Below are 12649 nucleotides of genomic sequence, written 5' to 3' on the forward strand. Positions count from 1 at the left end.
ATTAGTGCGTGTCCCGCTGCATGAACGGGGCCCACGCGTGGCTCCCACCTTTGGTGACGAGGCAGTTGTGGAGTCCGACCCAACTGCTGACACGGCCTTGCTTCAGTCACATACAAAACCCCGTTCCTTGATGGATTCTGAACACAAAAGCATCTTTTCACACATGGCACCTGTAATCTTGGCTTAATCCCACATACGTGTCTAAAACGTGCCACAGCATTCCACACGGCGAGATAAAACCTTTATAATTAATCGTTGCCATGGAGTGCCCTTTAAAATCTGTCATGTCTTCTATGAGCAGCTTTTTAGTAAGCAGTATGTATGCTATATTTAAGGTATCCAGTATATGCCAAATATAGTGTATTTAAGGTGGGTACTAGCTGCTGGGAAGGCTTAGAAATTCATGACACAGGACAATTTTGTTAATAATCTGATGTCGTTTAGGTATTTTGGGATCCACTCTATAAGTTAACTAGTAAACCTAGATTGGAAACCTAGGCATCAAGTGACCATATTCAATATCAAATCCAGTAAACATCTCATTTCCCAGAAGTGTTCCACTCTCTCCTTCCTTGGCCAACTCCTGAGTCTCGGATGTCCTGTACTCTCAGCCTCCGGGATCCCTACTTATGAAAGTACCTATAAGTGACACTTCCCTTCCTTGGAAGAGCCTCTACCATACTTTCTGCGTCTAATAAACAATGGCACTGTTTTATTATATGGGCCTTTTCCAATACCCCTTTAAAACCACAGGGTGGGTGAGGGGCACCTGGGTGGCTCAGTCAGTTAAGCATCCGACTTCCGCTCAGGTCATGAGCTCATGGGTTCGTGGGTTTGAGTCCCACATTGGGCTCTGTGCTGACAGTTCAGAGCCTGGAGCCTGCTTTGGAGTCTGTGTCTCTCTCTCCCTGCCCCTCCCCCACTCACACTCTGTCTCTCTCTCTCTCTCTCTCTCTCTCTCGCGCGCGCGCTCTCAAAAATAAATAAACATTAAAAATTAAAACCACAGGGTCCAGCATAAAGGGCTGCCATACAGAAGGTGCTTGATAAATCATCATTGAATGAATGAATGAATGAATGTATGAATAACATATTTTCATCATCTTCATTCTGACTTTTTTAAAGGATATGCCATAAATAAAATTGTCTTCAAAAGTATACTTATTAAGTATGCTTTTCTACTTTTCTGCCCATCCATTTTTTAATGGCACATAGTTAAACAATTCTAGTTATGATATCAAGCCACATCAATTCACTTCTGATCTTGGTTGACTTTTTTCAGACACACAGTTTGAAGTAAAAGCAAAAATAATGGGGAAAAGCGAACGGATCTTATTTTGTTTTCCTCTTCTTCAGTAACATGTAGCAGTTCCTTGAAATTTGGAAAAGTTGGTAGTAAGCACCTATTAAATGCAGACACTCTATTTTCTGTTACGTGTGATGATGCCATGACACTCTTATTGTTCAAGAAATTTCCTTTGGACTTTTAATGGTAAGAAACGTGGAGCCCGAGATGACTGTTTTTCATTTCTTCAAGACAAGGGTTCAGCTGGTATTGGGGAAACAATCTCTGTTTGTTCCTGTCTGCTCAGGAGGACTGTTTCTAATTGATCTGGCATGGAATTTAGTGGGAGATGTGTATGTAGCAACCGAAGTGCAGAGTCCGTATGCTTTGTAAAGGGATAACCATATGGGCCTTATTTGAAACATTTGAGGATTTTCGACATTAACCTGGGTTAAATTGAGCTATAAATTCAACTCAAATGTATACCTCCTGACAAATTCATCATCACTTTGGATACATCCAATCCCTGCTCCCCTCAGATTAATAAAGATGATGACCGCTTATCACAAATGCGGAGGTTCGATGTGATAAAGTACCATAATGTTGTACTTTGCACTGTTTAAATGCAAATTGCCCATATTAGGCAGACATTCCTACTGTTATCACTTCCAGTAGAATGGAAATGCTTAAAAATGATCTCTGGGTGACGAAAAAGATATACAGTCAAACCTATTTCCTCTTACGCTATTTTCAAGTACACTTCGCTATCATCATGAAGATTTAATTAAGCAAGCGCTGCTGTGCTAAAAAGCAAAGCGGCTGGAAGTTACCACTTACGGAAACATATTCAGGACTTCTACAAAATACTTTGTTTGCTATTCTTCATGTAGGCATCTGAGCAGTCGCTGGAGGTTAAAAACACAACAGAATTCTAGAGCTTCCCTCTCCTATTTTTGAATACCAAATTTCGAGCTTACACTCTGCTACAGATAATAGTACTAAGTTCTGGATGTTGATGGTCCTTCCCTCGCAGCTTTAAATTGCCTTGAAAAAGATACAGTTTCTTTAATTAAAAAAGCTGCACAGAACTAATCCCTCTAGCTGAAAAAAGAAAAGTTTTAAGCAATCTCTTTCTGCTCTGAGAGAGAAAGGCAGACAATACCATAACAGATCAGAAACATAGGCTATAGCGTGCAGCCAGGAGCACAGCAGGGAACTGAATACTGCTCTGACTGTGTCATTTTTTAATCCCCCAACCCAGTTTTCCCCGTCTGACCTCATGCTGAGATGAAGTTATCACAGAAGACAGCTTTACTCTCACCAATGAATCCACCCCTGGATCTGTATTATCCTTAGCAGATCAAAACACCGCTTTCATCAAATAGCATTATCTGCATAAAACGCATGCAATTGCCCGATAATTTCACCCAAACTATGCTATTCATTTAAAGGACAAGAAGAGAAATGTAATTCATTCCTTTTTGGGGGTGGCAGAGGAGAGTGAGACCCTGGGGAGCGGCAGGGGCTGGAGGAGCTCACTTACCCCCTTCACTCATGGGAACTTTTCTGTTTTTAACACAAAATCCCAAGAAGGGGTCCATTTAAAAGTCCCCGGCTCCTGCGCTTTAAGATTAATTGTTGGAGCGATCTGGCAGTTTGAGTGACAAAAGTGTAAGTTGGGTAGAAAACTGGCAGTGAGAAATGACAAAGCTTGCTGATGTCATTAGCAATGCTTCCCTGAACCCCAATAAAAACATCATATCCAGTAAAATTGGAGAAGCATAAGAATTAGCTGAACAATTGGAAGAAGTTTAACACAATGTTGTGTGTGTGTGTGTGGTGGGGCGGGGGGGGGGGGGGCGGGGAGGGTTCTTTCTGGAAGATCTTTCTATGCATCATGCAAAGTCCGGATCCTTACATTGGGAAGACAAAGGAGTATTCTGCAGTTTTGAGTCGATATTTTGAAGAAGAATATGTTGAGACTCTTAGGAGTAAAGACTAGCTTTTTCTTTTTTTTGGTTTAGAAAATACTTAGCCTCCTTCAGATTCTCTTTCCTATTTTTACGTTTAAACAGTGTTCTCATTTGCATTGTAGACTGTATAAAAAGTCATAATGGGCTTCTCTTTAATGGATCGTCACTCCTTATTGAATGACATCAGTTGTTTTGCTCAAGGTGTCATGATTGGTTAGAGCAATCATACAAAACCATTTATGTCAAGTAAATGGAATTGCTAAGAAGTACGAAAACTCTGCCGTGGGTGTGGGTGACCTATTAGGTGCACGTTAATATCGTCGTAAGGTGCATTACTCACCATAATTTTAATGATTTAGCTTGAAAATGTAAATCATCTGCTCGGTCCTATCTGAATTTACTCTGTAAATTGACCCTGTAAGAAATCCAGCTTAATCCCTACCTTCCATCACCCAGACAACACCCACACACAAAACTGTGTAAGACAAACACTCAGACCTGCTTGAAAAAAGAACGATATTAACATGCTTCCAATCGGGGGCTAGGAATACTTCTGGGAGTCCATGAGACAGGTGAAGGGGCAAGAATTTTCCCTTGAAAGAAAGACACAGGCACGGCAAGAAATTAATCATGGCACTATTATTTGTCATCATTGGCATTTTAATTACATGTACGTATTCCCTAAAGCATTTAAGTATAATTAATAAATAGGTATTTTTTTTTTCCATACCGACTTCCTGAAACTATATCTCAATACCGAAGCGCTCTGAGGCTAAAAGTCTATGAGGATCTATGGTCTGCTCAGTAGTAAAGTTCAAATTCCTGTTTCCAAAATATAGCTTCATGACATACAAATTATCTTAAATGTAATGTGATTAAGCATTAAACTATGGCATTTCCTTGAATTTAATGACAGTACTATTTTCATGTCAAACTTGATTACAAGAACCAGCTTTCAGAGGGAACTGTTTAAAATCCCAAATCATTAACAGATCATTTAGGGTTCAGGCGAACAAAACCTCTTGTCTGTGAAATATCAACTAAACACATGTAAGCAGAGAGGTGAGTTTCACATTTTGCCTACACGAGCGTGCGTGCGTGTGTGTGTGTCTGTGTGTGTGTGTGTGTGACTGATTGTAGAAGTCATATTTCTGTCTGAAAATGCCAGGAGAGAAAAGCTGTTTCCATCATCGACGATGCGACTCTCAACACACACATTGATGACGCAGTTCATGTTCAGAGATTATTTTCTCAAAATAACAGGGTGTCTGTCATGGACCACTTGAAATGGTCCCAGTTGAAATGGAGATAGTGGGACACGTGAGTTCCTTAAGACGTCAGGAAATTTAAACGCACAATGGATTTTGGTATTTTGTCTCTATCTTTGTTTTCACTCCAACTCTGTTTGACTCAAAACTGATTTTCCTAAGAGGCTAAAATTGGATCATTCACAAATCCAGATTTTACAAGTAAATTAGATCAACCTCACATGAGTTTGTATTTGGAAGGCTAAGCGATCATCTCCATGGACTTGGAAATGTTTATCTGTTTATATGTTTGTTTCAAAGATGACATGTGAAATACACTACTCAGAGTTTGAGCTTCCTAAGTTGGGCAGGCAAAGGTATTTTTAGCACCATTTTAGGTTTTCTCTTGGCTGAAACTTCAGTGTGCGTGGCTCACACTACATCACAACAGCAAACCCTGCTTTGATAAAGCCCTAAGAGAGGAGAACTGTAGATGAAGGCCATGAAATGGTGACAGGACTCAGATCGGGATAAGCAAGTTCTGGCAGGACATTATGATCTGAGTTTTCATCTCCCTGAGGAAGATGTAGCTCTGGGTTTTCTTTGGTTTAGGGAGAATGTAAGAAGCCAGGCTTCTCTCATGCAGACTGGGAGAGGAGTCCCGGCTGGGCAGAGGGACCATCCAAATTTCTCCCTCTGTTTACCTAACAATTTTTTTCCTAGCCCTCGCCTCCAAATCCACCACTTTTAATCCATAAAATCTATGAAAGGCCAGGATGTACCTTCCCCTCTTTTATCCTTGGGTAAGATATCTAGGAGAAAACAGAAAAAAAAAAAAAAAAAAAAGTAGGCCATGAGAAGATTATAAGCTAAGAGTCTATAAAGAAGGAGGAAATTGGCAGAGAGAGAATCTGAGTTAGGGGAGAAGAAGGGAGAACCAGCTTAAACTGAAGATAAACTACAAGGATGCCGGAAGGAAGAGAGAGTGTGTGTGAGATTTGTAGGTTAGAGTCCTGGTTTAATGGAGTTCTGTGTTCACCTTTGGTCTATTTATACTGATGAGCGAGTACTGGCAACTTGCCCCAAGAGTTTAGAGTGTTACTTAGAGGCAATATTTAAATCAGGCCTAGGAAAGAGTAATATTTATTTTCTCCTTTAAAAAATTTTTAGCGTTTATTTATTTTTGAGGGGGTGGGGAAGGCAGAGAGAGAGGGAGACACAGAATCCGAAGCAGGCTCCAGGCTCTGAGCTGTCAGCACGGAGCCCAGTGTGGGGCTTGAACTCATGGACCGCGAGATCATGACCTGAGCCGAAGTCAGATACTCAACCAACTGAGCCACCCAGGTGCCCCAGTAATATTTATTTTCAAACTCCCTAGAAATTCACCTTTATCATATTTTGAAGAATATTTTGATAATAAAGAGGTTCTACAGTAAAATGTGAATATTATCTTGATAATAAGCAGGTGACAAAATCTATGGTAATCCTAGATCAACATTGTTCTAATTATGACCTTTAGACCACCTGTATCAGAATCACCTGGCGGTTCTTAATAAAATATACATTCCTGGGTCCTACCCCAGCTCTACGGAATCAGAATCTGCAAGGATGCAACCAATAAATTAGCATTTTTAACAAGCCTTCCAGAGTATTCCTATTCACCAGGAAGCTCGAGAAGTATTGCCCTGGGCTAAGTATTTTGCATGAAGCGAACAGATATTTCAGTTTTTATCATAAGCCCATTGAAGAGAGGCTGTTGCACATAAATGTAGTAGAATTATATTCAAAAGTGACACATTCCCATTTAAGGAAGAAACCAAAATTCACAAAATTAAGGGAGTGAGAATATCTGCATGAAGAAATTCCAGCTGAAAATTCAGTGACACTTCAAAATTAGATCTTGAATCCTTCTTTCTAACAGTAGTAAAATCAATAAGTTGCAAATTCAAATAGAATTTTCAATTCTCTTCTGTCGTTGGATTATTGGGTACAATTTTTTGCTGACTACATTGTTCAATAGCATATGTATGAGTGCAGAAATACAGATTTTGAGTGAAACTTTAAGTATGTATTAGTTCCATTTATTACCGGAAATTAAAGAATTCTTTGTGTGATATGGTATAAGAACTGATTCAACATGTGTAACTTGTAACAGAAATATATGTATACACACATATATATACACACATACATATATACATATATATACATGTACACACACACACACACATACATACGTATGTGTGTGTGTTTGCTTGTTTATTTATTTATTTATTTATTTATTTATTAAGAGCTGGTAGAACAACATCACCAAGATGATGGCACAGGTAGTTCCTGACTTCACTCTCCCTCACAAGAATAACTAACGACACTGAGTGAATTCACTGAGTGAATTCTAGAACATGGAGGCAGAGGGGTGAGGCTAAGTCCATCTAATAAGCTCAACCAGAGAATCTAGGAAACCATGGAGCGCATTGTTCAGCCTCATTTGGGTAGGAAACCCAGAAGTGCTATCCAACTGTTCTCAGCCAGTAGCACATTCCCATACCCTTCCTTCTCAGAGCTCACATGGTTCCTTGCCCCCAAACAGACCATAATAGCAGGCCCCACCTGCCCACGGGTATTACTAGCAGACACACCTAGAATCTAAAACTAAGCTGACTGCTTTGTCTCTTTCAAAGCAAAGAGTCTGGAAGAGGAGCCCCATTATGCAAATGTGCAGGTAACCAATGTAAGGAATCAAAGATCATGAAAAATCAGGCACATATGACACCACCAAAGGAAGCCAGTAAGGCTCCAATAATTAACCCTAAAGAAATGGAGACCAATGCATGTCAGACAAAGAACTCAGAATAATCATCTCAAGGAAATTCAGTGAATTATAAGGAAACACAGAGAGACAACTAAACAATATTAGGAAAACAATGCGTGAACAAAATGAAAAGTTCAACAAGGAAAGAGCAACCATCTGAAACACACACACACACACACACACACACACACACACACACACACAAAGAAATCCTAAAGTTGAAAAATATATTAACTGAACTGAAGAATTCAACAGAGAGTTTCAAAGGTAGACTCGACCATGCAGAAGAAAGAATCAGTGACCTGGAGGACAGGACATTAGAAATTACCCAGGCAGAGGAGCAAAATTAGAAAAAAATGAAAAAGAGTGAAGAAAGCTTATGGATCATGGGACACAACGGAGAGGTACAATATTCACATAATGGGAATTCCAGAAGAAGAAGAGAAAGGGATAGAAAGTATATTTAAAGCAATAATGGCTGAGATGTTTTTCAACCTAGGGAGAGAAATTGACATCCAGACCCATGAAGCTCAAAAGACCCCAAATAGTTTGAACACAAATAGGGCTACACTGAGACATATTATATTTAAAATGTCAAAGCTCAAAGACAAAGAAAGAATGTTAAGAGCAGCAAGAAAAAAGAGAAAATTTATGTACAGGGAGACCCCATAAATCTACTGGTGGATTTCTAAACAGAAACTTTTCAGTCTAGGAGAGAATGGGATGAAATATTCAAAATATTGAAATAAATTAAAAGTCAGCCAAGAATTGTATACCTGAAAAAGCTGTCCTTCAGAAACAAAGAAGGGATGAAGACTTTCCGGAACAAACAAAAGCTGAGGAAGTTCATTATCACCAGATGTGCCTTACAGGAAATGCTAAAGAAACTTCTTTGAGTGGAAGTAAGAGAATGCTTTAATTAACATCATAAAACCACAAAAAGGTAGCATAAATCTCCCAGGTATTGATAAATATATAGTCATAATAGATTGTGCAACATGGTAATTAATGGTGGTGCATAAATCACTTAGTATACTAGTTTAAAAGTTAAAAAAGAATGTAATACAATAATTATAATGACAATAATCTGTTATTAGTTATACAATAATAAAAAAAAATAACATGTGAACTGTAACACAAATAACCTAAAATGTGAAGAAGAGAAGAAGTAAAAGTGTGACTATTGATGTGAAGTTGTTATCAAAGTAGGACATTACAAGTTCAAGATTTTTATGTAGGCCTCATGGTAACCACAAGGGAAAATCATATAGTTATTATACAAAAAGACACAATAAAGAAGTCAAAGCATACTGACAATAAAAGATCAAAACACAGGGGAGCCTGGGTGGCTCAGTCAGTTAAGCGTCCGACTTCAGCTCAGGTCACGATCTCACGGTCCGTGAGTTCGAGCCCCGCGTCGGGCTCTGGGCTGATGGCTCAGAGCCTGGAGACTGCTTCCGATTCTGTGTCTCCCTCTCTCTCTGCCCCTCCCCCGTTCATGCTCTGTCTCTCTCTGTCTCAAAAATAAATAAACGCTAAAAAAAAAAAGTTAAAAAAAAAAAAAGATCAAAACACACAAAAAAGACAGCAGGATAATAAGGAACAATGCATCTACACCACAACCAGAAAACAATGAACAAAATCGCTATAGTAAGTCTTCACCTATCAGTCAGTACTTTAGCCACAAATGGATTAAATTTTACAATTAGGAGACACAGAATGGATAAAAAACAAAACAAAACAAACTAAGAAACACCAAAAGAACAAGATATGCTACCCACAAGATACTTTAGCCTTAAAGACACATAGACTTAGAGTGAAGGTGTGGAAAAAAGACACTTCAAGCAAATGGCAACAAACAACACCAAAAAAAGTGGTGTTAGCCATACTTTTATCAGACAAAAACAGACAAAATACACTTTAGAAGTGGGAAAGACAGACAACGAAGGTCATTATACAACGATAAATGATGTCAAGAAGATATAAGAATTATAAATATTTATGTGCCCAACACTGGAGGAAGGTGTCAAAGGTACAGACTTCCAGAGAGTAGGACAAATAAGGACTAGAGATGGATACACACAATGGCCACGGCTAACAGTGCTGCATGATATATGGGAATCATAACAGTCCTCATCACGAGGGGAAAAAAAAATTCCCTTTTTCCTTTTTTTTTCTTTTTCTGGTATCTACATTAGAAGATGAATGTTACTAAACATATTGTGGTAATCCTTTTATAATATATGCACATAAAATCAAGCCATGCTATATACCTTACAGTCACACAGTGATATACAGTGGGTATTTCTCCGCAAAACTGGGGGAAAAGAATATAAGAGCTTCATTTGGAAGCTATGCATTTAAAAGCCAGCATCCCGTTCTAGGATAGTTTTCAGAAGTGTGGCTCACATTAAAGGCCCTTAAGTTTTAAAGAATATCATTATTTCTACCCGGCCAGCATCTCTGAAGGAGGTGACTTTTAACAAAGTGCATTAATATACAAAGGATATGATCTTGTTTTCCCTTATGTTACAAATTTAAAGTCCTTATTACAAATAGTGGGGAGGGGTGCTGGGTGGCTCAGTCCGTTAAGCGTCCCACTTCAGCTCAGGTCATGATCTCGCTGTTTGTGGGTTCTAGCCCCGCGTCAGGCTCTGTGCTGACAGCTCAGAGCCTGGAGCCTGTTTCAGATTCTGTGTCTCCCCGTCTCTCTCCCCCTCCTATGCTCATGCTCTGTCTCTCTCTGTCTCTCAATAATAAATAGATGTTAAAATTAAAAAAAAAAAAAAAACAAATAGTGGGGAAAACATTAAAAATAAGTCTTTTTTTATTGTCTTTACTCTAATTATCACTAGTATACCTGGTCCCCTCTTCCTCTGCCTCCTGACTCACTGAGCCTGCACGTATTCAGACAGTGGGGTCAGCATGTAACTTCCATTATCTCACATAATCCATAGAGCAACTTCAAAACTAGTTACTAGTATTTCTCTCATTTTAGAGATGAGTAAGTTGAATAGTAAGCAATTTGTCCAATGTACACAGAAGAGCCAGGATTAATGAGCCTGATCCCAGACCCCAAAGACTTAACAATGACACCTGTTTCCTCTTTATCGGAAAGAGAAATAGAATCAGTTCTGATTATAAGTTAGTTTACCTTTTGTACATAAACACAAAATCATATACGAAAAGGAATACAAACTTGAGCTTAAGAAAAGAGAATTACCTCTTTAAAAAAAACTGAACATGACACGAATGAGAATTCCATATAGGTAACCTCTTTTTTGTTGCTTGAATATGTTTTTGAGAAAAGTTAGTTATTTTACAGTGTGAAAAAAAAAATTGAACTTGACAAATCTTTAGGTCTGTACAGATTTGAAATAAAATTGCCCCAAATAGAACAGATTTCACACATCCTTTGTCTATCTCTCTAAACAAAATTACCGTACCCATCAGCACGTATTTTTAAATGATGGCTTGAGGCTAAAGTTGCAAAAGATTTCAGTTCTAGAATGATGGTTCTCTCTCCAATCATCTATGCAGGGTAGAGTGAAATCACTGTTTTAAGGACTGGATATAGTTTGGGGATGATAAATATTTGTGACTCCGATAAGACATTTTCAGGAAGGCTGTCGCTGTTCCAACGGCCTTTAGCGTGCAGAAGTTCGTAATCCTCTTTAAAGGACAGGAAAGTTAAGCAGAGTGAATTGTAAGCTTGCTGCTCCTTGAAATTACAAATCATTGAAAAACTGTCCATGAGAACACCTTAGGGAGTAAATGTGGATAACAGTGGTTCATATGTGGTTGCAAAACAATAATGAACCTGTCTAATCAATTGTTCTGAATAGCAATAGATCATCACAGTGCAAAGAAAAACACACATCCTTATTGACCCCTTGTGCATTCTGTTAGTTTCCATTCTTGTGACTCTGAATGGTCTCCTTTTATATTTAATCATGCAGTAACAGATTACCCCTAAAATTATTACCCATAGCTCTTCCTAAAGGCGGGATTTAATGTAAATAACTGAAACTGGAGTAGAAAATGAGCGCGGTATCTTTGCTCCTTTATGGATATAATGTCTCACGATGGGAGAGTTATGTTAGAAAGGACTTAGTAAAACAACCCACATATAAATTGGAAGAAGTGCGTCATGGCCTGATCTCACTTCACTGATTTTGATGATCTTCATAAGGGATGTGCATTAGTACCGAGTAACATATTTTGCAGTAATCTGCAATGACCGATAAATTATTATATTGGTTGTACTGGGCGCATTAGTTTTACACGTATGGATATGCCATATGTGAAGAATTAAATTGTAGAAAGTAATTCCTTTGTCTGCTCCTCAATCCGCCACCACCTTTAGATTTTATATGTATGTCGACACATGCATGAAACAGAGAGTTGGTGAAAGGATTAGACCAGTTTACGAAGATGACCATGGCCAAAAATCCACTGTCAAATAACAATTTCAAGCGTTCATTATTAATATCTTTAATGTACTAAGCAGTCATTCTTCCATTCAAGTCACGTAGTAAAACCCGAAATAAAGCATTTTAGTTATAGGGTTAATGTGATTATTGGTACGACGTGACGCTATGGTCTTCCAGCTTTGTCTTAAACATTTATTTACTACCATCTGCACAGACCTAAAGACACAAAACAAAGCACGGAAGATTGATAAACTGGTTCTCTCCTCTTGTGATGATATGTTGAGCCCTCCGTGCTCGTTCAACAACTACTTCTTTTAATTAGTGATGAAAATGTGCCACCTGAGTGAGTTTAGTGTCTTGAACTAGGGATGTACGCTTCTCAAAAAGTGGCCTACATAGCATTTGATATGAAGCCTTAATTTATTACACTATTACTCAAACACCTGGTATGACATTTTGGTGACAGTTAACGCCGTATGGCTGAGTATTAATCAGTTATAAAAAGAAGTACGATCTGTGTGTCTGTGACTTTGATCCATTTAATCTTACTAGTATTGATCTTCTGTGGGCTATCTTTTTTGATATCAAATTTTGGTGAGAATAAATACCACTACAGGAATTTTTTCATGTTTATTTTAGAAAGTGTTTTGCAGTTGAGTAGTTGAATTCAGTTAAATTTTTATATAGAAGTGCCATCATTTCTTTCATTTTGGTAACTAAAGTGTCCTCAAATATAACAATCTGGATTTTGATTAAATTGCATATTATTTTTGTAAATATGATTTCTCAGACCACTGTTTCTTTCTGTAGTATATTTAAGAAAAAAATTTCTTTGCTTAAACTTAGAAAAACACAATCTGATTGGAGTGGTGAACTATTCCGATTGTGGCTTTATTTCC

Source organism: Panthera onca, chromosome B1 (genome assembly GCF_046562875.1).
Source record: "Panthera onca isolate mPanOnc1 chromosome B1, mPanOnc1 haplotype 2, whole genome shotgun sequence".
Classification (NCBI taxonomy): domain Eukaryota; kingdom Metazoa; phylum Chordata; class Mammalia; order Carnivora; family Felidae; genus Panthera; species Panthera onca.